Here is a 25720-nt window from a genome sequence, read left to right as displayed (position 1 = left end):
GGAAGAGTTTCATGTCCATGTGCAGCATCATAAACAACTCAGAGAGACCTGCTGTATTTCACTAAGAGGTTCTCCTATTCCTGAAGTAAAAAGTAGCTGCAGAAAGGTAAGTGACGCCGACAGTGAGCGACATTTCCACTTCTGGTGAAACTGTCCGTCCCCTGCACCCAAATAATCCCAAACTAATTACAGGAGCGCTGTCTACAGTCAGCCCGCTGCCGCTCCACTATCTCCTGTGTCACATTCGCTGTTTAATCAAGCCTTTTCCAACTAATTACGTGAACTGTCTGGAGAAAATGTGATTAAAGTCGCTCCATATCCGCTATCTGTAATACAAGGCAAATAAAGAGTCGCGCAACAAACCCTGACAACCAGAGACAACTACGCAATACTGAACAGCCAACTGATTTTCCCACCCATTCAGCATCTACTCTGCTGTATATCCCCCATCAATAGTGATGCTCCAACACCAGGAGGGTGAAAAAGACCAGCACACGCCTCCTCCGACACATGTGAAGTCAGAATCCGCCTCTTTTTGAACCTTTTTGCTGAGTAGCATCACAGTGCTAACGCTCGGAGGAAAGCAGCGCAGTGACTCGGTTCTGATACATCAGCTCACAGACGCAGCCTTGTGCTGATCCACATCACCCTAGGGGGGGAAAGAGCGCCATCTACTGTCTGTACCCACCCAGAGAGAGCAAGACCAACTGATTTTGTGTGAAGACTTTGTCTGAGGGAGGGATCTGTACCTACTGTCCAAGGCAAGTCGGCAGATGAATGAGTTTTGTGCTTCTATCACAGTTAAGCTGTCCATACTCTACACGACTTTGTACTTTTTAGTCACAGAATAGTCACAGGCTAAGATTTTACAAAGACTGGGATCACAAACTGCAAGACTGCAACTAGATTCTTTCTAAGATTATTTCCCATCATGCTTCTGGTGGTGTTTACATACAATACTATATTACATATTAAATTAGAGACTCACAGCTTTTGTCCCCATCAACTGTTTATTTTTCTGCCACTTGTTAGTTCTTTATATCTATATCTATAAGCTTCTTTACCCCCTTTTTTTGCTACAACTTTGTATTATAGCAAAGAACTAGAGTTTCACGTCTGTACATTTGGCTTTGTTTCAGATAAAATGAATGCAATAAAGAACATAATTCTTGCTAAATGTGTATTTATTAAACATGTTTATTAAAAACAATACTGCACAATAAGACACAATAAAGTAGTGCAAAATAAAATAACTTTAAATATAATGACATTAAAGTGCTACCTGTGTTTAAAATACTGTACATATTAAAGTAAAAAAAGTGACAGAGCTCTTAAACAGCTCATTCTTAAAGGGACTGAAACTGGTAAGAATAGAGCTGGTGAGATCTTTATCTTTATGTGAAAATAATTTTGTGTAAAGACTTCGTCTGAGGGAGGGATCTGTACCCAGCAACAGCTTATTTGCATAAAAGTGAAAGAGCCCTTTAACAGCTCATTCTGAAAGGGACGAAAACTGGTAAGAATAGAGCTCGTGAGATCTTTTATCTTGTGTAAAGACTTCATCTGAAGGAGGGATCTGTAGCTACTGTCCAAGGCAAATCAGCAGATGAATTACTTTTTTGCTTCTATCGCAGTTAAGTATGAGCTAGCTTGTTTGTGTTATAGCGCTGCTGAGATCTTTATTTTTATGTAAGAGTGATTTTGTGTAAAGACTTCGTCTGAGGGAGGGATCTGTAGCTACTGTCCAAGGCAAGCCAGCAGTTTTTGTGGTTTTATCGCAGTTAAGCATGGGAAAACAATGAAAACAATTGGATCATGTATTGCGATATCATTATTTTTTTTGTCATAGTAACATAAGAAAGCATCTACAGAGCTTTTCCATCATGATCAGAAGCACAGGGATAGTGATTTAGATGAAAACACAGCGCAACACAAACGCTAATGCATGTAAATGAGTCTACTGGGAGCAGAGTACAGGAATAAATACGCCGCTGGTTTTACTGCATGACTCATGCGTAAGGTCACTTCCTCCATTCAGGCTTTTCATGAACTTCTAATGAGCGCTGTGGGCAATCAAACGGCAGAACTGCGCTCTGGCTTTGAAGCGAGGGAGGTATGGAAGGAATGAATGAAAGTGCAGCTCAGAATCTGATCCCAGTCGAACCCACAGCTCACAAATACTCCCATTATTACAGTAATCAGCTACAGAAAGCCACGCTCTGCTTTATTCCTGCTCCGTATAGATAGAGCTGATAGACCACCGCTAATGAACTTCAGCCGTTTGATTCAACACGGCGCTTTTCTTCACTTTAGCTTCTCAGCTACGTGTTGTTTTCTGCAGCCTGAAGACGTTCGGCAGCAGATGCTTCCCCACATTAATTAAAACTGAGCTTTCGTTTGATTAACAAGATAAATATTTATTCTGGGTGAAACAAATAAAAAACAAATGTAAATTTTAATTCTGAAGTACAGGAGCATCTCAAAAACAGCTATTACAAAGATGCGGATTTCATTTTCCAGCAGGACCCAAAGTCCACCTCAACACAAATTATTATTCTAGATTAGAAGCACCTGTTTGAGGTCGTTAGCTGCATAAAGACACCTGTCCACCCAATCACACAATCAGTAAGACTCCAACTACTAACATGGCTATAAGACCAAAGAGCTTTCCAAGCAGCTTGGTAAAAAAAAAAAAAAAACACGTCTTAAAGGGAAACTCTGGTGTAAAATGCACTTTTATTGTAGTAAAACATAATAAAAAGTTCTTATCTTTGATGAATAGCACACCTCCGCTCTCCCACAGCGTTCAGAGATCCAGAAATTTTAACAGTTTGACCAAAAACACCCTTCAGACTGGGAGATACGGGGCATAGTTTACCCTGATAAATCACTTTTTACACCGTTATCCAGCTCAAAGTAGCTCTCCGGATTCTAGCAAGGAGGTGTGGAGCTACTTTGAGCTGGATAACGGTGTAAAAAGTGATTTATCAGGGTAAACTATGCCCCGTATCTCCCAGTCTGAAGGGGTTTTTTGGACAAACTGTTACAATTTCTGGATCTCTGAATGCTAAGAAGATAAGATAAGAAGATAAGAACTTTTTTTATCATGTTTTACTACAACAAAAGTACATTTTACACCATAAATACGTTCTCCTTTAATTTTGCCCATGACAATTTGTATGATTCAGAGGAGTCATGGGAGAAAGATCTGTGCTCAGATGAGACTAAAGTAGAACTTTTTGGTCTTAATTCCTCAATTTGCCGTGTTTGGAGGACAAAGAATGATGAGTACCATCCCAAAAACACCATCACTACTGTGAAGCATGGGGGTGGAAGCATCATCTGCACTTGGTACAGGATGACCGCACTGTATGAAGTAGAGGATGACCGGGGCCATGTATCGCGAGATTTTGGGGAACAACCTTCTTCCCTCAGTTAGAACACTGAAGACAATTCGTGGCTGGGTCTTCCAACATGACAATGACCCAAAGCACACAGCCAGGATAACCAAGGAGTGGCTCCGTAAGAAGTATATCAAAATTGTGGAGTGGTCTAGCCCAGTCTCCAGACCTAAACCCTACAGAAAACCTTAAACTCTGTGTTTTTCTCAGCAACAGTCCAGAAACCTGGCTGATCTGGAGAAGAAGATCTGTGTGGAGGAATGAGCCAGAATCTCTGCTGCAGTGATTGGTGCAAACCTGGTGAAAAACTACAGGAAACGTTTGACCTCTGTAATTGCAAATGAAGGCTACTGTACCAAATATTAACATTGATTTTCACAGGTGTTCAAATACTTATTTGCAGCAGTAACACACAAATCAATTATAAAAAAAATATCATACATTGTGATTTCTGTTTTTTTTTTTTTTTTAAGATTATGTCTCTCACAGTGGGCGTCCACCTAATATGGAAATTTCAGATCCCTCCATGATTTCTAAGTGGGAGCACCTGCAAAGTCCCAGGGTATTCAAATACTTATTTTTCTGACTGTATATAACATTACATTATATTCTTATCATTATTCAATATTTTTTGTGCATTTTAGCATTCTTTTATATTGCCAAGATATTGCATAAATGTATTGAAATGCTGCATGACAAGAAATTTAAAGTGAAAATAAAAGTGATTAAGATTGAAAATAAGATTTCTGTGATGTTTTATATATATATATATATATATATATATATATATATATATATATATATATATACATTTTTTATGTAAGTTATGAGCACCAACAGGCACAGTATTTCCACAGCTCTTGGTCTCTGGGTTCTGCTGGAGAACAGCGTCTCGGCGAGTGATGACTTCAGCCGGCTTCAGTCAGCAGATTGTGAATGTGCTACCACTGCACATTAAACTGATCCAAACAAGCACTTAATACATTGCAGCATGAAGAGGAGGGGATCGATCAGTGCAGAGCTGGAGAAATGGAGGCGGGGTCATGTGGGGGCGGGGTCATGTAGGGGCGGGCCACAGTCAAAATAATCAACCTGCCAATAAATATCTCCAATCACAAAACATATATAAAACATGGTCATGAAGTTCTTTACACAAAATCACTCTCACACAAATATAAAGATAAAATATCTCATCACCTCTCTATTCTTACCAGTTTCCATCCCTTTCAGAACCAGCTGTTTAAGGGCTCTGTCACTTTTATGCAAATAAGCTGCTGCTGGCCCCCATGTTTATGCTGAACATTTATCATAGGTTAGTGTTAGCTTGTGTTAAACGACAAAACACTAACAAGCTAGGTTCATGCTGAACTGCATGAACAATGGACAGTAGGTATAGATACCTCCTTCAGACGGTGTCTGCTGGCTAATCCTATTGTGTAGGATTAGCTGCCTGAGGTTCTTAACCAGCAGACTGAAATGACTGAAATGGCGTAAATTGAGCTCTGGTATTGGTTGATGAGTGAGGGGCAAAAGCAGCTCTTTTGGCATCAGGTCATTAACCAATAGTCAAAGCTGGATCAGACAAAAAAGAGAAGAGTGTCTCTGGTCCTGCGCTATCTGCTCCTGTTGCTGTGTGTAGGGTCCCATGGTTGGTTCATCTTGTATAACTTGGAATTGTGCAATAGATCCAACGTTCTGCTTTTTAGCCATAACGAGGCACCTCACACAGAAAGCCAGGAATCTGTCCTGGCTGCAAACTTGTTTATTTTTTTATTTAGGTAAATGTAAAACAAAAAAAAATGTAATAAAAAAAAAATCTTGGTTTGAGAGATAGACATCTTATGGATAAATACAGCATACAGACATACACACATTGTCATGGTGGGGCACAGAATACAGACACTCGCGGAACCAGTTAAGGATTTTATTAAAAACCCACAGGGTACAGAAAATGAGATTAGCAATAGCAACAAAACACCAGTAAAGGTATACCTGAGAGCGGAGAGCTTAACAGGATAGTGAGGCAGTCCAGTGGTCATACACGAAGTACACAGTATCAGAGGCAATCCAAAAACAGAAACGGTAAACAGTCCAATAGTCATACACGAGGCAGGCAGTATCAAAGGTGATCCGAAAAACATAAACGATAAACAGTCCAGGGTGATACACGAAAAATCCACAACGGAGGCAAAGGCAAAAATCGGTTGTCACAAAACAAAAGGCAAGGTCATACACAGAGAGTAATCACAGGAAATAACGCTTTGTAATGTCGGACAAAACCTAGGCAATACGCGGCGCCGAAGGGCGTCTGAGCAGTACTTTTATACTGTGGCTAATACTCAGGGCTAACAGGCCGGGGCAGGTGAGGTGTCACGTGATCAGCAGTGTGTGTGTTGTCAGCGGGTGGTGCATTCTGGGTGTTGTAGTTGTTGGGCTGACAACCTCCGTTGGAGACCAGTGTGGAAGGACAGGAAGTGCCTACAGCACCAGACGTGACAGTACCCTCCCCCGAAGGAGTCGGACGGGAACGAGGACGACCACGACGACGACCACCCGACGAGCAGGGAGCACCGGCGGGAGGAACTGGAGTCGCCACAGAGGTACCGGACAGGCGGGGGCTGAGAGACCGGGAACCCCGACGCACCGGAACCGACGAGGAAAGCGAGCGCTTGGGACGCCCACGGGGTCTGGGAGCAGGCTTGCCCGGGTAACGGGCATGAAACTCAGCCAGTATAGCAGGGTCCAGCACGTCGCCGGCAGCAACCCAGCAACGCTCCTCGGGGCCGTAGCCCTCCCAGTCGATCAGATACTGGAGTACGCCACCACGCCTGCGAGAATCCAGTACCTCTCTCACCGCATACGTAGACGAGGCCTCCCCCTCCACTGCCGCGGGCGGAACGTCATCTGGAGTACCCTCAGCGAGCGGACCTGGGACAAGAGGCTTGAGAAGAGACACATGGAATGAGTTGTGTACACGGTATTGAGCTGGCAGCTCAATCTTATAGGTAACTTCGTTAACCTGGGACAACACCTTAAAGGGACCGATGTACTTAGGTAACAACTTCCTGCACTCTCCCTCAAACCTCAAGTCCCGTGTAGACAACCAAACCCGATCCCTGGGTTGGTATTGGGGGGTACTGCCTCGGTGTCTGTCAGACCTCTCCTTGTACTGGTGTAACGCATCCGAGACCTGCTGATGAGTTTCCTCCCACACCTGCTCACTCCGTTTCATCCAGTCGTCTACTGCCGGAACCTCAGTAGCCACGGCTGTCCACGGAGCTAACGGAGGTTGGAACCCCAGAATGCACTGGAAGGGAGTGAGACCAGAGGTAGAGTTAGTGAGGGAGTTTTGTGCAATTTCTGCCCATATAAGAAATTGAGACCAGTCGGAGGGATGTTTGTGACAGTAAAGTCTGAGGAATTTACCAAGCTCCTGATTGACACGCTCACACTGCCCATTGCTAGTGGGATGAAACCCTGAGGTAAGACTCACATGAACCCCTAAATGCTCAAAGAAAGCTTTCCATACCCTAGATGTGAACTGAGGGCCTCTATCTGAAAGGATATCTTCAGGGATACCAAAGTGTCTAAAAATGTGAGAGTAGATGGCCTGAGCTGTCTGGAAAGCTGTAGGTAGTGCAGGGAAAGGAATAAACTTAACCCCCCTAGAAAACCTGTCTACAACCGTGAGAACGGTAGTGTATCCCTCGGACTCGGGCAAGTCCGTGACAAAATCTACTGCGATATGAGACCAGGGTCGCTCTGGAACGGGTAGAGGAACTAGCTTACCGGCTGGAAGGGTTTTAGGCGTTTTGCACTGAGCACATACCGAGCAAGAGACTACAAAGGTGTGTACGTCAGCTCGCATGGTCTCCCACCAATAACGAGCTGAAATTAACTGTAGAGTGCGCGTGACACCCGGATGACCTGACGTGAGAGAAGAGTGGGCCCAGCTAATGAGACGATCACGATATTGCAAGGGAACGAAAGTTTTCTGAGGTGGACAACCCTCAGGAGGAGGGGACCGTTCAGCAGCCTGCTGAATAAGATCATCCAACTCCCAGCGAATAACTGCTATTTTAACGTCTGGGGGTAGAATACGCTCACACTCAGAGGACCGAGATGCGCTGTCAGGAGTGCAGAAGATTCGTGACAGCGCATCCGCCTTGGTGTTACGGTTACCGGGTCGGAACGAAATAGAAAAATTAAACCTGGAGAAAAACAGTGACCAGCGTGCTTGGCGGGGGTTGAGGCGTTTAGCATTACGTAAGTACTCCAGGTTCTTATGATCTGTGAGAACAGTGAACGGATGAGCGGACCCCTCCAACCAGTGACGCCACTCCTCGAGAGCTAGTTTGACAGCTAACAGTTCCCTATCCCCTATGCCATAATTGCGTTCTGCAGGAGACATCTTTCTAGAAAAGAAGGCTATGGGATGAAGTTTAGGAGGAGAACCACTGCGCTGTGATAACACGGCCCCCACCCCAGAGTCAGAAGCGTCAACCTCGACCACGAAGGGCAAATCGGGTTTGGGATGAGCGAGAATAGGAGCTGAAACAAACGCGGACTTAAGCCTAGAAAAAGCAGCCTCAGCTGCGGGTGACCAATTAAGCACCTTGGTGGCCCCCTTAGTCAATGCAGTAAGTGGAGCGGCAATACTGCTAAAGTTGCGTATGAACCTCCGATAAAAATTAGCAAAACCCAAAAAACGTTGGAGGTCTTTTATGGACTGCGGAACGGGCCAATTAGTGACTGCGGAAACTTTAGTATCGTCCATGAGGACGCCCTGAGGACTGATGACATAGCCGAGAAATGTGACCCGTTGGAGATGGAACTCACACTTCTCGGCTTTAGCATACAAATTGTTGTCTAGCAAACGTTTGAGTACGGCGCGGACATGACGAACGTGGGATTCTAAGTCTGGTGAATAAATCAGAATGTCATCTATAAAAAGGACTAAATGCTTGTTAATCATGTCACGAAAAATGTCGTTCATGAATGACTGGAAGACTGCCGGTGCGTTAGCTAGACCAAAACTCATTACCAGGTACTCATAGTGCCCATTGGTGGTAGTAAAGGCAGTCTTCCATTCATCCCCCTCACGGATGCGAATGAGATTGTAGGCACTGCGTAAGTCGAGCTTGGTGAAATACTTAGCCTCACGTAATTGTTCGAGAGCACTAGGGATGAGAGGGAGCGGGTAGGCGAACTTCTTGGTGATGTCATTTAAACCACGGTAATCAATACAAGGACGGAGACCACCATCCTTCTTCTTAACAAAAAAAAACCCCGAACCTACAGGAGACTTAGATGGGCGAATGAAACCCTGCGCAAGAGCCTCCTCTACGTAAGTAGCCATAGCCTTCTCTTCGTCAAGAGTGAGGGGATATATTCTAGCCTTAGGAAGAGAGGCACCTTCAATAAGATCTATGGCACAGTCATAGGGGCGATGCGGTGGCAGCTTAGTAGCATTAGCTTTGCTAAATACCTCCAGATAATCAGAATACTCAGGAGGAGCCACGGGAGAATCTACGGCTGTGGGGCTTTCAATAGAGGTGGACTGTAAGGCTATATCAGTATGGGCTAAACAATGTTCAAAACAGAAATCAGACCAAACCGTAATGTCCCCCTCAGACCAGGAAATCAGTGGGTTGTGCGTCTTGAGCCACGGCATGCCCAAAATCAACGGGTGGTCCGTGCTGGGAAGCACGAACAGAGACAGTTCCTCGTGGTGGAGAGCGCTGGCTTGGAGAGAGAGTGGTACAGTCTGGAGAGTGACAGGCCTGGAGCGCACCGATTTCCCATCAACGGCGTGGATAGAGATGGGGCGACGGAGCTCCCTTGTGGGGATGTTGTGCTCTTTAACCAACTCCAGGCTTATGAAGTTTCCCTCCGATCCGGAATCAACGAGTGCTGCAACGGGAAAAGAACCAGTAGGTGAACTCAAAATCATAGGCAGAGAAAAACTCTTAGAATCACGACAAGGAGTCAGGTTACGTACCACGTTGGCGCGTGGAACCCTTTCCACGCGCTTTCCCGTCGCAGGAGACCTCATGGATCGGGTCAGGAAACCACACTCAGCTTTGCGATGACCCTTCTCTCCACAGTAGAGACATAGCTGGAATCGAATACGTCGTTGGCGTTCGGCAGCAGACAGTCTGGATCTCTGGATGTCCATGGGTTCAGGTGTGGACTCCGGAGCAGATGAAGACCCACTGAAACCGCTGGCAGAGACGTGTGGATGGGGTACAGAAGCTACGTGAGTGCTGGACTTGGGACGACGAGATATCAGCTGATCCAGGCGAATCGAGAGAGCAATGAGTTGATCCAGAGTGAGTGCTTCATCTCGGCAAGCTAACTCTCTTAAAATGTCCGGGTTGAGTCCGTTTTTAAACACCGAGAGAAGCGCTGCGTCATTCCATCCACTGCCAGCAGCTAGCGTCCGAAACTCCAAAGCATACGTAGCGACTGGCTTGTGACCTTGCTTCAGAGCGAGCAGTAACTCTCCATTAGATTGCCCGTAACGCGAGTGATCAAACACGGAGCGGAAAGTGTCCAAAAAAATCCGTGTAGCTAGCCACCGAAATGCTATCCCAAACAGCAGTGGCCCACTCGAGTGCTTTCCCGGAGAGACGAGAGATAATAAAGCCTATTTTGGCTTGATCAGTAGTTACTGGAGAGTTACTGAAGTAAACAGAGCACTGTAAAATAAAACCGCTGCACTTCACCGGATCACCGTCATATAACTCCGGTTTGCACACAAAAAATCCGGAGGAAGAAGCGCTGGGTTTATGAGGCTTGGTGTTAGCCATGGAGCTAGTGTTAGCAGTAGAGCTAGCGTTAGCCGAAGCTAATCCCTGTAGGTGGTCGAGGATGCTAGTTAGCTGTTGTTGCTGATTAGCTTGCTGGCTAGCTAGCTCGGTAACGGCGTGAGTCACACCAACGAGGGTCTGTTGGTGCTGACCGAGAAGTTGTCCCTGGCTAATCAACCCTGTCTTCAACTGGTCAGAGATCGCTGTCTGCTCACGTGAGGCCGCGTATTCTGTCATGGTGGGGCACAGAATACAGACACTCGCGGAACCAGTTAAGGATTTTATTAAAAACCCACAGGGTACAGAAAATGAGATTAGCAATAGCAACAAAACACCAGTAAAGGTATACCTGAGAGCGGAGAGCTTAACAGGATAGTGAGGCAGTCCAGTGGTCATACACGAAGTACACAGTATCAGAGGCAATCCAAAAACAGAAACGATAAACAGTCCAATAGTCATACACGAGGCAGGCAGTATCAAAGGTGATCCGAAAAACATAAACGATAAACAGTCCAGGGTGATACACGAAAAATCCACAACGGAGGCAAAGGCAAAAATCGGTTGTCACAAAACAAAAGGCAAGGTCATACACAGAGAGTAATCACAGAAATAACGCTTTGTAATGTCGGACAAAACCTAGGCAATACGCGGCGCCGAAGGGCGTCTGAGCAGTACTTTTATACTGTGGCTAATACTCAGGGCTAACAGGCCGGGGCAGGTGAGGTGTCACGTGATCAGCAGTGTGTGTGTTGTCAGCGGGTGGTGCATTCTGGGTGTTGTAGTTGTTGGGCTGACAACCTCCGTTGGAGACCAGTGTGGAAGGACAGGAAGTGCCTACAGCACCAGACGTGACACACATATACATAAATACACACATTATATATATACATATATAACATGTATGTATATAAACTACGGACAACATTTCTCCCAAATTCCAAATAAAATTATTCTCATTTATCTGAAAAAAATAGAAATGGCTGAAATAACAAAAAAATGTGTGTGTATTTATGTATATATGTGTATGTATGTACATATAATTATAAAATGGATTAATTTATACACCTCAGTCAGTCGATGCGGCATCTACGCATAGGATATCTATGGTTTGAGATACCTTAGGCCCTACTGCATAGCACAGTGATCTGTATGCAGGTGTGGAGTCTGTAGGCCTCTCCATGCACTAGAGTCCTGCACTAGAGGCCAGACCTAATGGATGTTTTATATATATGTAGCATACGTAGCATTTTAGAAGAAAAAGTGGCTGGGAAATAGTGAGAATCGTGTGAGAGAGTGTACGAAGGCGGCGGTGTGGAAACAAAAGCAGCTGAAACACACTTTCATTTCCAGAACTTGCAGCACTACAACATTTACAGGCTTGTCTGACGTTGGAAGCGGCGCTCGGGCTGAACAGAATGTGGTGGGAGTCGAGGATGGTTGAGGATAATGAGTTAAAAACCCTCGAGAATTTACTTTAATCCAAAATCTCCCTAACTTCCACTTATGAAAGGATTTTAATGGATTTAAACACATTTTTTATGGGGAGCTGGGCCTGAGGAGTCTTTACAGGCCAAAAGAAAATTGAGCCCAACACGAAGCCGCCCATGATTTTCCAATCGTTTCTTATGCTGCTCTTACACCTAACGATTTCATTCTCACACCTAACGATTATATTCTTACACCTAACGATTTCATTCTTACACCTAACGATTATATTCTCACACCTAACGATTTAATTCTCACACCTAACGATTATATTCTCACACCTAACGATTTCATTCTTACACCTAACGATTTCATTCTTACACCTAACGATTTCATTCTTACACCTAACGATTATATTCTCACACCTAACGATTTCATTCTCACACCTAACGATTTCATTCTTACACCTAACGATTTCATTCTCACACCTAACGATTTCATTCTTACACCTAACGATTTCATTCTCACACCTAACGATTTCATTCTCACACCTAACGATTTCATTCTTACACCTAACGATTTCATTCTCACACCTAACGATTTCATTCTCACACCTAACGATTATATTCTTACACCTAACGATTTCATTCTTACACCTAACGATTATATTCTTACACCTAACGATTTCATTCTTACACCTAACGATTATATTCTTACACCTAACGATTTCATTCTTACACCTAACGATTATATTCTTACACCTAACGATTATATTCTCACACCTAACGATTATATTCTCACACCTAACGATTTAATTCTCACACCTAACGATTATATTCTCACACCTAACGATTTAATTCTTACACCTAACGATTTAATTCTTACACCTAACGATTATATTCTCACACCTAACGATTTCATTCTTACACCTAACGATTATATTCTCACACCTAACGATTTCATTCTCACACCTAACGATTTCATTCTCACACCTAACGATTTAATTCTTACACCTAACGATTTAATTCTCACACCTAACGATTTCATTCTCACACCTAACGATTTAATTCTTACACCTAACGATTTAATTCTCACACCTAACAATTTCATTCTCACACCTAACGATTTAATTCTCACACCTAACGATTATATTCTCACACCTAACGATTTCATTCTCACACCTAACGATTTAATTCTCACACCTAACGATTTAATTCTCACACCTAACGATTTTATTGTTACACCTAACGATTTCAGGCGATTAGGTGCTGATTGCCAGAGTCGGGATAAAATCACGAGAGTCTTGCTGAAGTCGAGCTGCAGTCGAGTCGCGGTCATGCCATCTCAGTGTAAGTATTAGTTAGGACTAGGGGTGGGCAATATTATATCATATACAATATATCGTGATACAGAAATATCGTGATATTAAAAATCCATATTGTGATAATAGGGCTGTTCTGTCTTAAAAGTAGTCTATTATTTACTGTGAAGCTTTAAGTGTATTTATTGTATAATTGTTTTAGTTTGCAGTTTATATGCATGCACTAAATATTCTGCAATATTATTTGCTGCATTATATTATTTTATGCTATATTATTTGTTTTGCCACATTATGATTATACTGTTAAACTCTTATACTATATTCCTGAAATGAATGAATTATATTAGTTTTCCTATATCGCCAAGTATATCGTTATCGCAAAAATACCCTGAAATATCGTGATATTATTTTAGAGCCATATCGCCCACCCCTAGTTAGGACTGAAAGTTTTAATCAGTCGAGTTCGTGACCTGCGTTCAGATAAAATCAACCTTGTTTAACCCTTTCAGACTCTGCGTTTATTACAATGAACATCATGTGTTTTCTTATTTTTTCAAGTGTTTTGCTGCACATAAAACTAATTGAGACCTAATTGAGAGTTTCTAATCAGAATAGGCTATAAATGAGCCAAATCAAAAGCTTATAAGCCAATAGAATAATACTTTAGCCCCGCCCCACTGCACTGGAAAAAAGAAAACAGCACTAAAGCCAAATTAAAGGCAGAATACTTTTTCATGTTTATTTAAGTGTTTAGGGAAGGCTTGTGAACAAAAAGATCAATATCAAATCGAAAATGTTAAGCACAGGCTTCTAATGCAATAGACATAAAAACTGTTAGATATTTAATATTTAATTGGATTTAATGTTAAAATAGATTTAATATTATAATATTAGAGTGTTCATTTGTGTGCACTGCTGACAGAAAATAGCATTACTATTATTATTATTATTATTATTATTATTTTTTTTTTCAACAGTGGCACATTCATCAAAGGTGAGAACTTTTTACCATGTTTTACCATAACAAAAGTCCATTTTACACCATAAAGAACTTCTCCTTTAAATTTGCCCATGACCATTTGGATGACTCAGAAGAGTCATGGGAAAAAGATCTGTGGTCAGATGAGACCAAAATAGAGCTTTTTGGTCTTAATTCCATCCCAATACCATCCCAAAAACACACCATCCCTACTGTGAAGCATGGGGGTGGAAGCATCATACTTTAGAGTGTTTTCTGCACATGGAACAGGATGACTGTGTAGCACCACAGATATATAGACCCAATTACACAACCACTACAATGAGTGTTACTTGATAAAATAATTAGGATAGTTCTAGGACCAGTTAGGTTCGCTCTAGGAGCAATACACATGGAAGAAATGAGACCAGAATTTGCGCAGCAATAAAGTGTATTAAAATGTCAATCAATGCCAGTAGGTAAATAAAACAATGTAACAAAATAAATTCTGTAAATAAATAAATAAAAAACAATTCAGTTACTCAGTTTCCAAAAGAATTCACCCTTCAATAACCTTGGTCAACAATGAAAATGGTAAGTATACCCTTTGTATTTCAGTATCTGTATATTTAATATTATATTAATTACTATTATTTCTCTAATCACCTGTGTTCTCTATTTTAGAGGTATTTATGCAGTTTAAGGTAAGTATAATTTTATTATTTTAATCTATTTATAGGTATTTTATAACTAATTAATTATTTCTTTCTTCTAGGTCTAATGGATTATTGATTAAAGGTAAGTATTATTATAATTACTGTTATCCAATTAACCTCTAGGTTATTTTACACCAATAGTATACCCTTTAACAAACAACCAGAAATAAAAAAATAACAATTCTCTGTAGCAAAAACAATAAATGAATATCAAAACCACTTAGAAATTATCAAAATCAAATAACAGTAATCCAACCAATTAAAATTTAACCCTTTTCAGTATCTTTGTAGAGTGTCCTGTCTTTCAAAAAAAAATAAAATAAAATAAAAGTGTCCTTTTTACTCAAATAATCTTAAAGTCCACAAATTTTCTTTAATGTTCACTATCAAGTGTTTGAAAATGTGAATGAAGTGTAATGAAGTCACTTGGGTCCTCGGGCTTGGCTCGCCATCCTAGCACCGCGCACTGCACCGGCCGTGTGCAGCTGAACGACACGAGGAGTGTTCGGGAAGATCCATTTCCAATCCATTTCACCCAACAAAAAAACTGGCCTGTTTACATAAAACAGTGTCTGAGTTTCACATAACTCTTAACTTTTTTTTTAAATACACTTACATAACCGAACTCAGTAAAAAACATTACTTTTAACAGTATTACATTCAAAACAGGTCTTAAACATCCAAAATACAGCTTAATAAATCTCCACCGTTCCATAAAATTACATTTATAAGTGGATAAACTCATCTCACACCTTAACCAATAGCGTTAGCATAGCCTCAGGCTTGAAATATATACACGAGGGTTAGCTTAGCATAAGCTTAATAAGCTAAATTCAACACATTAGCTTAGCGTAGGCTAAATTAGCTTAGCATTAGCTTATCACAGGCTAGATTCAATGGGCTAGCTTAGCATAACAAAACGCGTTAGCCGCTAGGCTAATTAGCGCTATTTTATTCCTCTATTTATTCGGCAATTTGGTCAGAAAACATGTTTAAATATACTCTAAACTCACCGAATCCTATCCAAGGTTTTCACACACCACCCCAGGGCACATGGACACCAGGTTCTACCTCCACCTGGAGATTACCGGAGCGTGTAACTGGCAAAGTTTCACGAGGCACAATAAGTGAGCCTTTCCCCCTTTCTCCACTCTGCAGCCTCAACTCTAACAGCGGTCAGCTTGGTAGTGATTTACTCACTAACCACAACGCTGAATTCTAGCGTTTTCTAGTATTTTTTTTTTAATACTTTAAGCAGAGAACTTCTTGCATGACCTGTCTCTTCTCCTCCCGCAGAACTTTCTGGGTAAAACAGCCAGGGATTGACGTCCACTAACCAACAGGCTCCGCCTCTGTCCCTTAAAGGATTATTATGATTGGCTGCTGTTTTGCACCTGGGATCATCTGAAGAACTGATTGGCTGCTGTTTAGCGCCTAAAAGTTATTATTTTATTTATTATCTAAAATAAATAAAAACGATTTCCCTTTCATTTTAAACACTGTTTGGGAGTTTTCTTTTTTTCTATTAATTAATTTATACTGTTTCAGAATAATTAAAGAAATAATAAAAATATATATTCATTATTTACTTTCTGCAGTTATCTAATTTATCTGTCTTTGTGACCCATTTAAGACCTGGGTTACACCCTCCCGTCTTTAACTGCATGCACATCCCTGTGCATTGGACTAGTGGGATGTCTCACAGCAGGATTGGCATATTCCATAGAGGCAGCTTCTATAAGAGACTGAGTGAGGGCTGTAGTCATACCTTGGAATAGGGACTGGACAATGGATATCAGAGGATTGCCTAGCTCTGGATAGGTTAGTCTCTTGGCTTTTTCTCTGTGTCTTGTGGAGCGTCTCACTGATGCTGGAGTTTCTTCATCCTCAGATTCCTCTGTGGAAGGCTGTAGGTGTTCTGCATTTTCTGGTACCTCTTCAGCAGGTGTAGCAGAATGCAGCATTTCAGAATTTAGAGCTGGATCGTCGACATGGTCTGTAGGTAAGTATTCATTTTCTGCTAATCTTTCAGGTAGGTCTTCTTTTACAGGGATCTTCTCAGGTAAGTTTTCTCTTTCAGGAATCTCAGGTTCAGCAGACGGGTTCTTTACAGCTGGTTCAAGCTGGATTCTGAAGTTAGAGTCAACTGGTATTCTTTCATCCTCATGGATCTGAACAATTTCAACAGGTTCAAGCCTTAAGGGAACTGAAGAATAGTAGATTGGGTAGTCATCAGAATCAGAGTTAGAATCAGACTCTTCTGAATTCTCTTTGGGTGACATCTGTCTTGTTCTTGGTCTCCTAACCTTAGAAATAGGAAAGTCAGCTTCTTCTGGTGATAGGAAGTTGCACGGTCGGAGCAAATCTCTGTGCAATGTACGTAGGGGCCCAGCCTTGTTCTCAGGCTTTACTGTGTACACTGGGAGTTCTCCTGCTCTGCCCACAACAACATACACAACAGATTCCCATTTATCTGACAATTTATGTTTTCCCCTCAGTTTCACATTCCTCACTAACACACGATCACCCTTCTCTAGGGTTGATTCAGTGACTCTTTTGTCAAATCGTGCCTTGTTTCTTTCAGCAGATTTTGCAGCATTCTCGGTAGCCAATCTATAGCTCTCTTCCAGTTGAGTTCTCAGATGGCTCACATACTGAGAGTGAGTCTTCTCATGTTGCTTGTTCACAGAGATGTTGAAAGCGAGGTCAATTGGCAGTCTTGGTTTCCTTCCGAACATTAGCTCGTAAGGGGTAAACCCTGTACTGTCATGCTTCGTACAGTTATAAGCATGTACTAATGGCTTAACAAAATCTCGCCAACACGACTTCTCTTTCTCTTGCAAAGTCCCAATCATGCTCAGTAGTGTCCGATTGAATCGTTCCACCGGATTACCACGTGGATGATATGGTGTAGTCCTTACTTTATGAATTCCCATGACTTCACACAGCTCCTTGATAGTTTTGGACTCAAAGTCAGGACCTTGGTCACTGTGCAGCTTTTCAGGAACACCATAATGAATTATGAAGTTCTCCCATAAGCACTTCGCCACAGTCCTGGCCTTCTGATTGGGAGTAGGTATTGCCACAGCATATTTGGTGAAATAATCTGTGATCACCAGGATGTCTTTGGTGTTGCTGCGATCTGGTTCTAATGACAGGAAGTCCATACACACCAATTCTAGGGGTCTTGTTGCTTTGATGTTAACTAATGGTGCGGCTCTTTCAGCTGGTGCTTTCCTGAGTACACAGCGACTGCATGTCTTTAGCTTCCTCTCCACATCTGATGCCATTTGGGGCCAATAAAAGCGTGCTCTTAAAAGATCTAGGGTACGCTCCAACCCTAGGTGGCCCATGTCATCATGGAGGCTCTTCATTACCATCTCTCTTAGTTCTTCTGGTAGAACTAGCTGGAAATTGACATCTTGTCCTAGTTGTCTTCTTCTGTACAAAATTCCGTCCTTCATTTGTAACCGATTCCACTCTCGGCACATCAGAGAAAGTTTTGGCATCTCCCTTCTTGCAGATGGGGTTGGCACCTCTCCCCTTTCAAAAGATGAGATTACTTCTCTGATAACAGGGTCTGACCTCTGTTTCTGTTGTAACTCAACTTCAGTTATCATTGGGATGACTGGAAACCCTTCAAAGTGTTCGCCCAACACAAAAGCATCAGGTAAAGAATCAGGATGAGTAGACAGGGATCCGACTAAGGGAATGGGTTCGACTTCTGATGCACTCAAGGATGGCTGGCATACTAACCGAGCTTCGCAGATTGCCTGGACCACTTCGGTGCTCACTTCTGCATTAGTGGTAAGCTCTGGTAAGTGTTGCAGCGTAAACTGTCTAATTCGGTCTTGTTCTTTCTGAGAAGAAGGGTCATCAATTTTAGTATTCATGGGATGTCGTGAGAGGGCATCTGCATCGAGGTTATGTTTGCCAGGTCTATATTGCAACTTAAAGGAAAATGTTGACAATGCTGACAACCACCTGTAGCTTGCAGCATCCAACTTCGCTGAAGTGAGGATGTACGTCAGAGGATTGCTGTCAGTTATCACTGTGAATGAATTGCCATATAGATAGTCAGAAAATTTGTCTGTTACAGCCCACTTGAGGGCCAAGAATTCAAGCTTATGCGCTGGGTATCGCGCTTCACTTTTTGAAAGACCACGACTGGCATATGCTATTACACGTTGATGCCCGTCCTGCTCCTGGTATAAGGCAGCTCCAAGGCCAACGGTGCTGGCGTCGGTGTGCAAGATGTATGGCAGACTGGGGTTGGCAAATCCCAGGACAGGGGCTGAAGTAAGCTTAGCGATGACCGTGTCAAAAGCTTCCTGACAGTTTTCTGTCCAGCGGTCCCCAAACAGTTCTTTTGGCTTGTAGTACTGGTTCTGACTTTTGGTCAGCTTACATCCTTTCCTCTTAGGAGCATATCCAGCAGTTAGCTCATTCAGGGGTTTGACTATCTTCGAGAAGTCTCTGATGAACCTTCGATAGTACCCTGCAAATCCTAAAAAGGAACGGAGTTCTTTGAGGTTCTTGGGACTCGGCCAGTTCTTCAGGACTGCAATTTTCTCTGGGTCAGTTTTCACTCCATCACTGGATACAATGTGTCCAAGGTATCGGACGGACTTCTGGAAAAATTTACATTTCTCAGGGGATAGCTTGAGACCATACTCCTTGAGTCGTTGGAGGACTTTGAAAAGGCGCTCCTCATGCTCTTCTAAGGTTTCTGAGAAGATAATGAGGTCGTCCAGAAAGACAATGACTTCTCGGAGGTTGAGGTCTGACATACACTTCTCCATGAGTCTTTGAAATGTACTTGGGGCGTTAGTGATCCCCTGCGGCATACGATTCCATTCCCAGAATCCAAGTGGGCACACAAAAGCTGTTTTATGTTTATCTGCTTCTTCTAGCTCAATCTGATAATACCCTGACTTCAGATCAAGAACTGAGAACCATTTGGATCCTGTCAGCACAGAAAAGGTTTCCTCCAAATGAGGTAGGGCATATGCATCTTTCACAGTTTGCAGATTGAGTTTCCGGTAATCTACACAGAGTCTTACTTCACCGTTCTTCTTCCTGACTACAACAATAGGGGATGAAAAGGAGGATTCAGACTCTCTGATTACTCCAGACTCTAACAACTCTTCTAGATGTCTTTTTACTGCATCAAAGTCCTGAGGATGTATTGGTCTAGCTCGCTGTTTGAAAGGAGTTTCATCAGACAACTTGATGCGATGTTTCACTTGGTTTGTGTGTCCAAAGTCCAGGTCATGGTGAGCAAAGACTTCAGGCATAGCTCTCAGTTTGCACTCTATCCTTTCTCTCCACTCAGCTGGGACAGGTGAATCAGCAAAGTCAAACTTGATACTTGCATCTATGGCAGAAGCTGTCATAGGTGAGGTGTCAATGGAGTTTTTATTCAATGCATCACTGGGCAGGATTTGTTGCAGTGCATGCAATTCAGCAAGGACTCGATTAGGAGTTAGGGTAATATCATGGTCTGTCTCGTTCCTCAGTACCACAGGCAGCTTAGCGTGAAACTTGTCAGGTAGAGTAATCAGGCTGTTGGTCACAATGAGACCACCAGGAAGAGAAGCTGTTGAGGGTGACTCCAGAACAACCCATCGGTCAGCACCTCTGTGGTTCACGGATCCTTCTAAAATAGAACACTGGCCTGCTGGAATGATTTTGGGTGCATTACTATGAAGCCTTACCGTGCCTACTGTGCAGTTTTCAGTTTGCTTATGTCTCATTTCTAGTGTTTTCAGGACCATTTTATAGCCATGATGTGGTGACTGATGTTTCAACTGATTCTTCTCAAAATGTTTCTCATACAGGACATCCAAAGTATTGGTTCCTATCAGCAAGGTGGGTCGTGCTGCTTCACTGATGTCTGCAACAACTAATGCTAAGGTAGGAATTTCCACAGCTGTACCTAGAAACTCTTTTGGAAAAGTGACGTTCAATTCTACATAACCTGAATACGGAACAGGCTGTCCATTAGCTGCTTCTACTTCTAGTAGATCACCAATAGGTTTACAGCACAGGGCTGGCTGATGTGTCTCATGAAAGGATTTGGAAACAGTTGTCACCTGTGACCCTGTGTCAAGCAAGCAGTTGTATTTCTGTCCATCAATGATCACTTCAGAAATACACTTGGTCCCTACTAGACCTCTTGGTAAGCTACCGTATGTTATGGTCTGAGTAGTTTGGTTGTTTACACTGGCCCTGGTAACATTAGGGTTCTTAGTTCTCTGTGAGATTGTCTGGTTCACTGTACTGTGTTCACGGTCCCAAGCATGCTGCTTCTCAATTAACTGCTTCTTTTTAGCAGCCACTAGGGAAGGGTTGGGATCAGCTGGACAGGATACAGCAGTATGTCCGTCTTCCCCACAGCAGAAACAGTACCATGGTCTCGGCCTTTGACTGGACTCTTTGGTAGCACTGGTCTGTGTTTCTTGTGTCACTGTTCTGTCTCTTTTCTTGTTTCTCATTTCAGACAGCACTGCAATGGGTTTCTGTGGCTCTGGAACCATCATGTTGGCAACTTGACTCTGCAGGTGGGCTACTTGTTGTCTCAGCTCTAAAATAGCACCTTCTGAGTACTCAGGGCATTTTGGCTTTGGCTTTGACACTTTAAGTTGCCCTTGCAAGTCTTTGACTTGTTTTCTTAGGCTGTCAACCTCAGCACTAAGGGTTTCTTCTTCTTGGCTAACATAAGTCTCAGCCCTGACAGCATGGGAGCTGGCACGAAACTTTGCATTACCAAGATGCTTTTTCATTCTCATCTCTTTGGCAATGTGCTTATCTTCTTCCATACGCAGATGGAACAATAGCTCAGAAAATGAGGGTGGGTTATTCTTCTTCTGCTCCAGCTGGAGGTCAGCAAGTAACCCATTATCCCAACATCCACGACAAAACTGGCGTAACAGGTGCCTGTTCTTCTCACTGGTGGGTAGACTGCCTTGTTTGATCACTTTACTTAAAACAATGTAGAGCCTTTGGAGGTATTCGGACGGCTTTTCACCAGCATCCTGTAGAGTATTCAGAAATCTTGCGAAGAGCTCATCACCGTCTTCAACAGTGGCGAAAGCTGAGTCAAGTAGGTCTAGATAAGCTCTTGGAGTAGCCTGTGGACTCAGATGCTTTACTAGATTAGCTGCTGGAGGCAAAAGACTATCAAGAACTCTTCTGGATCGACACAAGTCTGACACTGCAGGGTCTTGCAACAGTAGTTCAACGTTGTTTCTCCATGTCTCATAGTCAACCTCATTATTAGGATGGGGTTTCTTCCCTGAAAAGACTCTAAGCCTTACTGGGGCATTTGCATGTGCTGCAGTTTCTCCACTCCTTACAACATGTTCAACAACAACGCGTTGAATAGCAGGAGGGTTCAATTCCTCTGGTGTGAGCACCACATTATGTTCAGATCGTCTCTCTGAGTTAATCGCTGGGAAGCTCTGAGCATTCGTTGGTGACTGTGGATAAGCTGATGACACTTGATTTGTAGGTTCTGCCTCCCATGAACTGGAACTATCTTGGATTCGGCCAGTTTGGTTATCTTCTTGACATGTCATTGTTTCACGACACAGAAGGAGTTGCTCTTGTAGAAGTTCTGTTAACGGCTTCCTGCTTTGTGCTGCTAGCTTTTGGAATTCGGCTAGGAACCAGTTTGCATCAGTTTTTGTGGCTGAAGGCATGTATACGCTTGCCAAAGCAGTTATCTTGTAGGAGACATCTTTTTGCCTTGAACTACGGTAAGTATATGGCAGTAAGGGTTTTAGAGTACTGAGAGCTAAAGAACTTTTAAACTCCACTATTGCATTTTTGTGAAAGGCTGACGTGGGGTTATCAATACGCAGTACCCTTGCAATGTAGCCATGCTGCTCTAAATAGTCAGTTAGTTCTGTATCTGTTTCTGTCTCAGTTAACCCACTAACAAGAACTGAGTTAGCAACATTAACTTCTTCCTGTTCTACAATTTCCATGGTGAGTATACACTTTGAGTGCTATTTTAGATCTAGATTTTGTTTAACTTATTTATAAAGTTTTTAGGTGTGTGTTCTAATTATTTGGTCTCACTGCTTCCAGTTTTATTGCTCCTGGCTGGCTCGCCAAGTTCTGTAGCACCACAGATATATAGACCCAATTACACAACCACTACAATGAGTGTTACTTGATAAAATAATTAGGATAGTTCTAGGACCAGTTAGGTTCGCTCTAGGAGCAATACACATGGAAGAAATGAGACCAGAATTTGCGCAGCAATAAAGTGTATTAAAATGTCAATCAATGCCAGTAGGTAAATAAAACAATGTAACAAAATAAATTCTGTAAATAAATAAATAAAAAACAATTCAGTTACTCAGTTTCCAAAAGAATTCACCCTTCAATAACCTTGGTCAACAATGAAAATGGTAAGTATACCCTTTGTATTTCAGTATCTGTATATTTAATATTATATTAATTACTATTATTTCTCTAATCACCTGTGTTCTCTATTTTAGAGGTATTTATGCAGTTTAAGGTAAGTATAATTTTATTATTTTAATCTATTTATAGGTATTTTATAACTAATTAATTATTTCTTTCTTCTAGGTCTAATGGATTATTGATTAAAGGTAAGTATTATTATAATTACTGTTATCCAATTAACCTCTAGGTTATTTTACACCAATAGTATACCCTTTAACAAACAACCAGAAATAAAAAAATAACAATTCTCTGTAGCAAAAACAATAAATGAATATCAAAACCACTTAGAAATTATCAAAATCAAATAACAGTAATCCAACCAATTAAAATTTAACCCTTTTCAGTATCTTTGTAGAGTGTCCTGTCTTTCAAAAAAAAATAAAATAAAATAAAAGTGTCCTTTTTACTCAAATAATCTTAAAGTCCACAAATTTTCTTTAATGTTCACTATCAAGTGTTTGAAAATGTGAATGAAGTGTAATGAAGTCACTTGGGTCCTCGGGCTTGGCTCGCCATCCTAGCACCGCGCACTGCACCGGCCGTGTGCAGCTGAACGACACGAGGAGTGTTCGGGAAGATCCATTTCCAATCCATTTCACCCAACAAAAAAACTGGCCTGTTTACATAAAACAGTGTCTGAGTTTCACATAACTCTTAACTTTTTTTTTAAATACACTTACATAACCGAACTCAGTAAAAAACATTACTTTTAACAGTATTACATTCAAAACAGGTCTTAAACATCCAAAATACAGCTTAATAAATCTCCACCGTTCCATAAAATTACATTTATAAGTGGATAAACTCATCTCACACCTTAACCAATAGCGTTAGCATAGCCTCAGGCTTGAAATATATACACGAGGGTTAGCTTAGCATAAGCTTAATAAGCTAAATTCAACACATTAGCTTAGCGTAGGCTAAATTAGCTTAGCATTAGCTTATCACAGGCTAGATTCAATGGGCTAGCTTAGCATAACAAAACGCGTTAGCCGCTAGGCTAATTAGCGCTATTTTATTCCTCTATTTATTCGGCAATTTGGTCAGAAAACATGTTTAAATATACTCTAAACTCACCGAATCCTATCCAAGGTTTTCACACACCACCCCAGGGCACATGGACACCAGGTTCTACCTCCACCTGGAGATTACCGGAGCGTGTAACTGGCAAAGTTTCACGAGGCACAATAAGTGAGCCTTTCCCCCTTTCTCCACTCTGCAGCCTCAACTCTAACAGCGGTCAGCTTGGTAGTGATTTACTCACTAACCACAACGCTGAATTCTAGCGTTTTCTAGTATTTTTTTTTTAATACTTTAAGCAGAGAACTTCTTGCATGACCTGTCTCTTCTCCTCCCGCAGAACTTTCTGGGTAAAACAGCCAGGGATTGACGTCCACTAACCAACAGGCTCCGCCTCTGTCCCTTAAAGGATTATTATGATTGGCTGCTGTTTTGCACCTGGGATCATCTGAAGAACTGATTGGCTGCTGTTTAGCGCCTAAAAGTTATTATTTTATTTATTATCTAAAATAAATAAAAACGATTTCCCTTTCATTTTAAACACTGTTTGGGAGTTTTCTTTTTTTCTATTAATTAATTTATACTGTTTCAGAATAATTAAAGAAATAATAAAAATATATATTCATTATTTACTTTCTGCAGTTATCTAATTTATCTGTCTTTGTGACCCATTTAAGACCTGGGTTACACCTGCACTGTATAGGAGTAGTAGAGGATGATCTTCCCTCAGTTAGAGCATTAAAGATGTGTCGTAGCTGGGTCTTCCAACATGACAATTACCCAAAGCACACAGCCAGGATAATGAAATTCAGGTCTGAAAGGATTATTATTGTCCAAGTTTTTAGACAGCTTTTAAAAGGTACAAGAAGAACAAACCCAACATCCTCCAGCGATCCTTCAGTGGGAAAGACTATATTTTACTCCTCTTCTCCTCTTCTTTCTTTTATCCATCCATCCATACATCCATAAATCGCTCCCAGAGCAGGAGACACGTATCACCAGCGTTTTTAAGTGGAGCAGTGAGCGACGCTCCCTTGACTAATGCGTTTCCTGTGTTGGGCTTCTGTTTACCCACCATCGCACATGGAATCAAATTAACATTTCATCTGAATCCCCTCGGCAACCTGCGCTGGGAACTCTGGGAGGTGAGGAGGGGGCTTCGGCTTCGGAGGGGATGTTATTAAGAACAATGTAGAAATCATCATACATCATCGCTACGGAAAAAAATTACGCTCGCCGCTTAGGGCGATTCACGCCGCCTCACACCGATCCATCTTTCTTTTACAGATTATTTGGTTTTGTGACTTCGTGGCTACATGAATTTCCACCGTGGTGTGTTCTGTATTGTGTATTTTAGGTTTCACGGCTAAATTGGAGCAGCCTGGTGTTCAATCTTCATTAATTTCACATTGCACCAGTAAGAGCAGAGTGTGAAGGTTCAATTAGCAGAGTAAGAGCACAGTTCTGCTCTAAATATTACAATGCACACAACATTATGGGAGACATACCAGAGTTCAAAAGAGGACAAATTGTTGGTGCACGTCTTGCTGGAGCATCTGTGACCAAGACAGCAAGTCTTTGTGATGCAT

Source organism: Astyanax mexicanus, chromosome 9 (assembly GCF_023375975.1).
Source record: "Astyanax mexicanus isolate ESR-SI-001 chromosome 9, AstMex3_surface, whole genome shotgun sequence".
NCBI lineage: Eukaryota > Metazoa > Chordata > Actinopteri > Characiformes > Acestrorhamphidae > Astyanax > Astyanax mexicanus.
The sequence above is the reverse complement of the archived record's forward strand: the minus strand, read 5'-3'. Positions refer to the sequence as shown.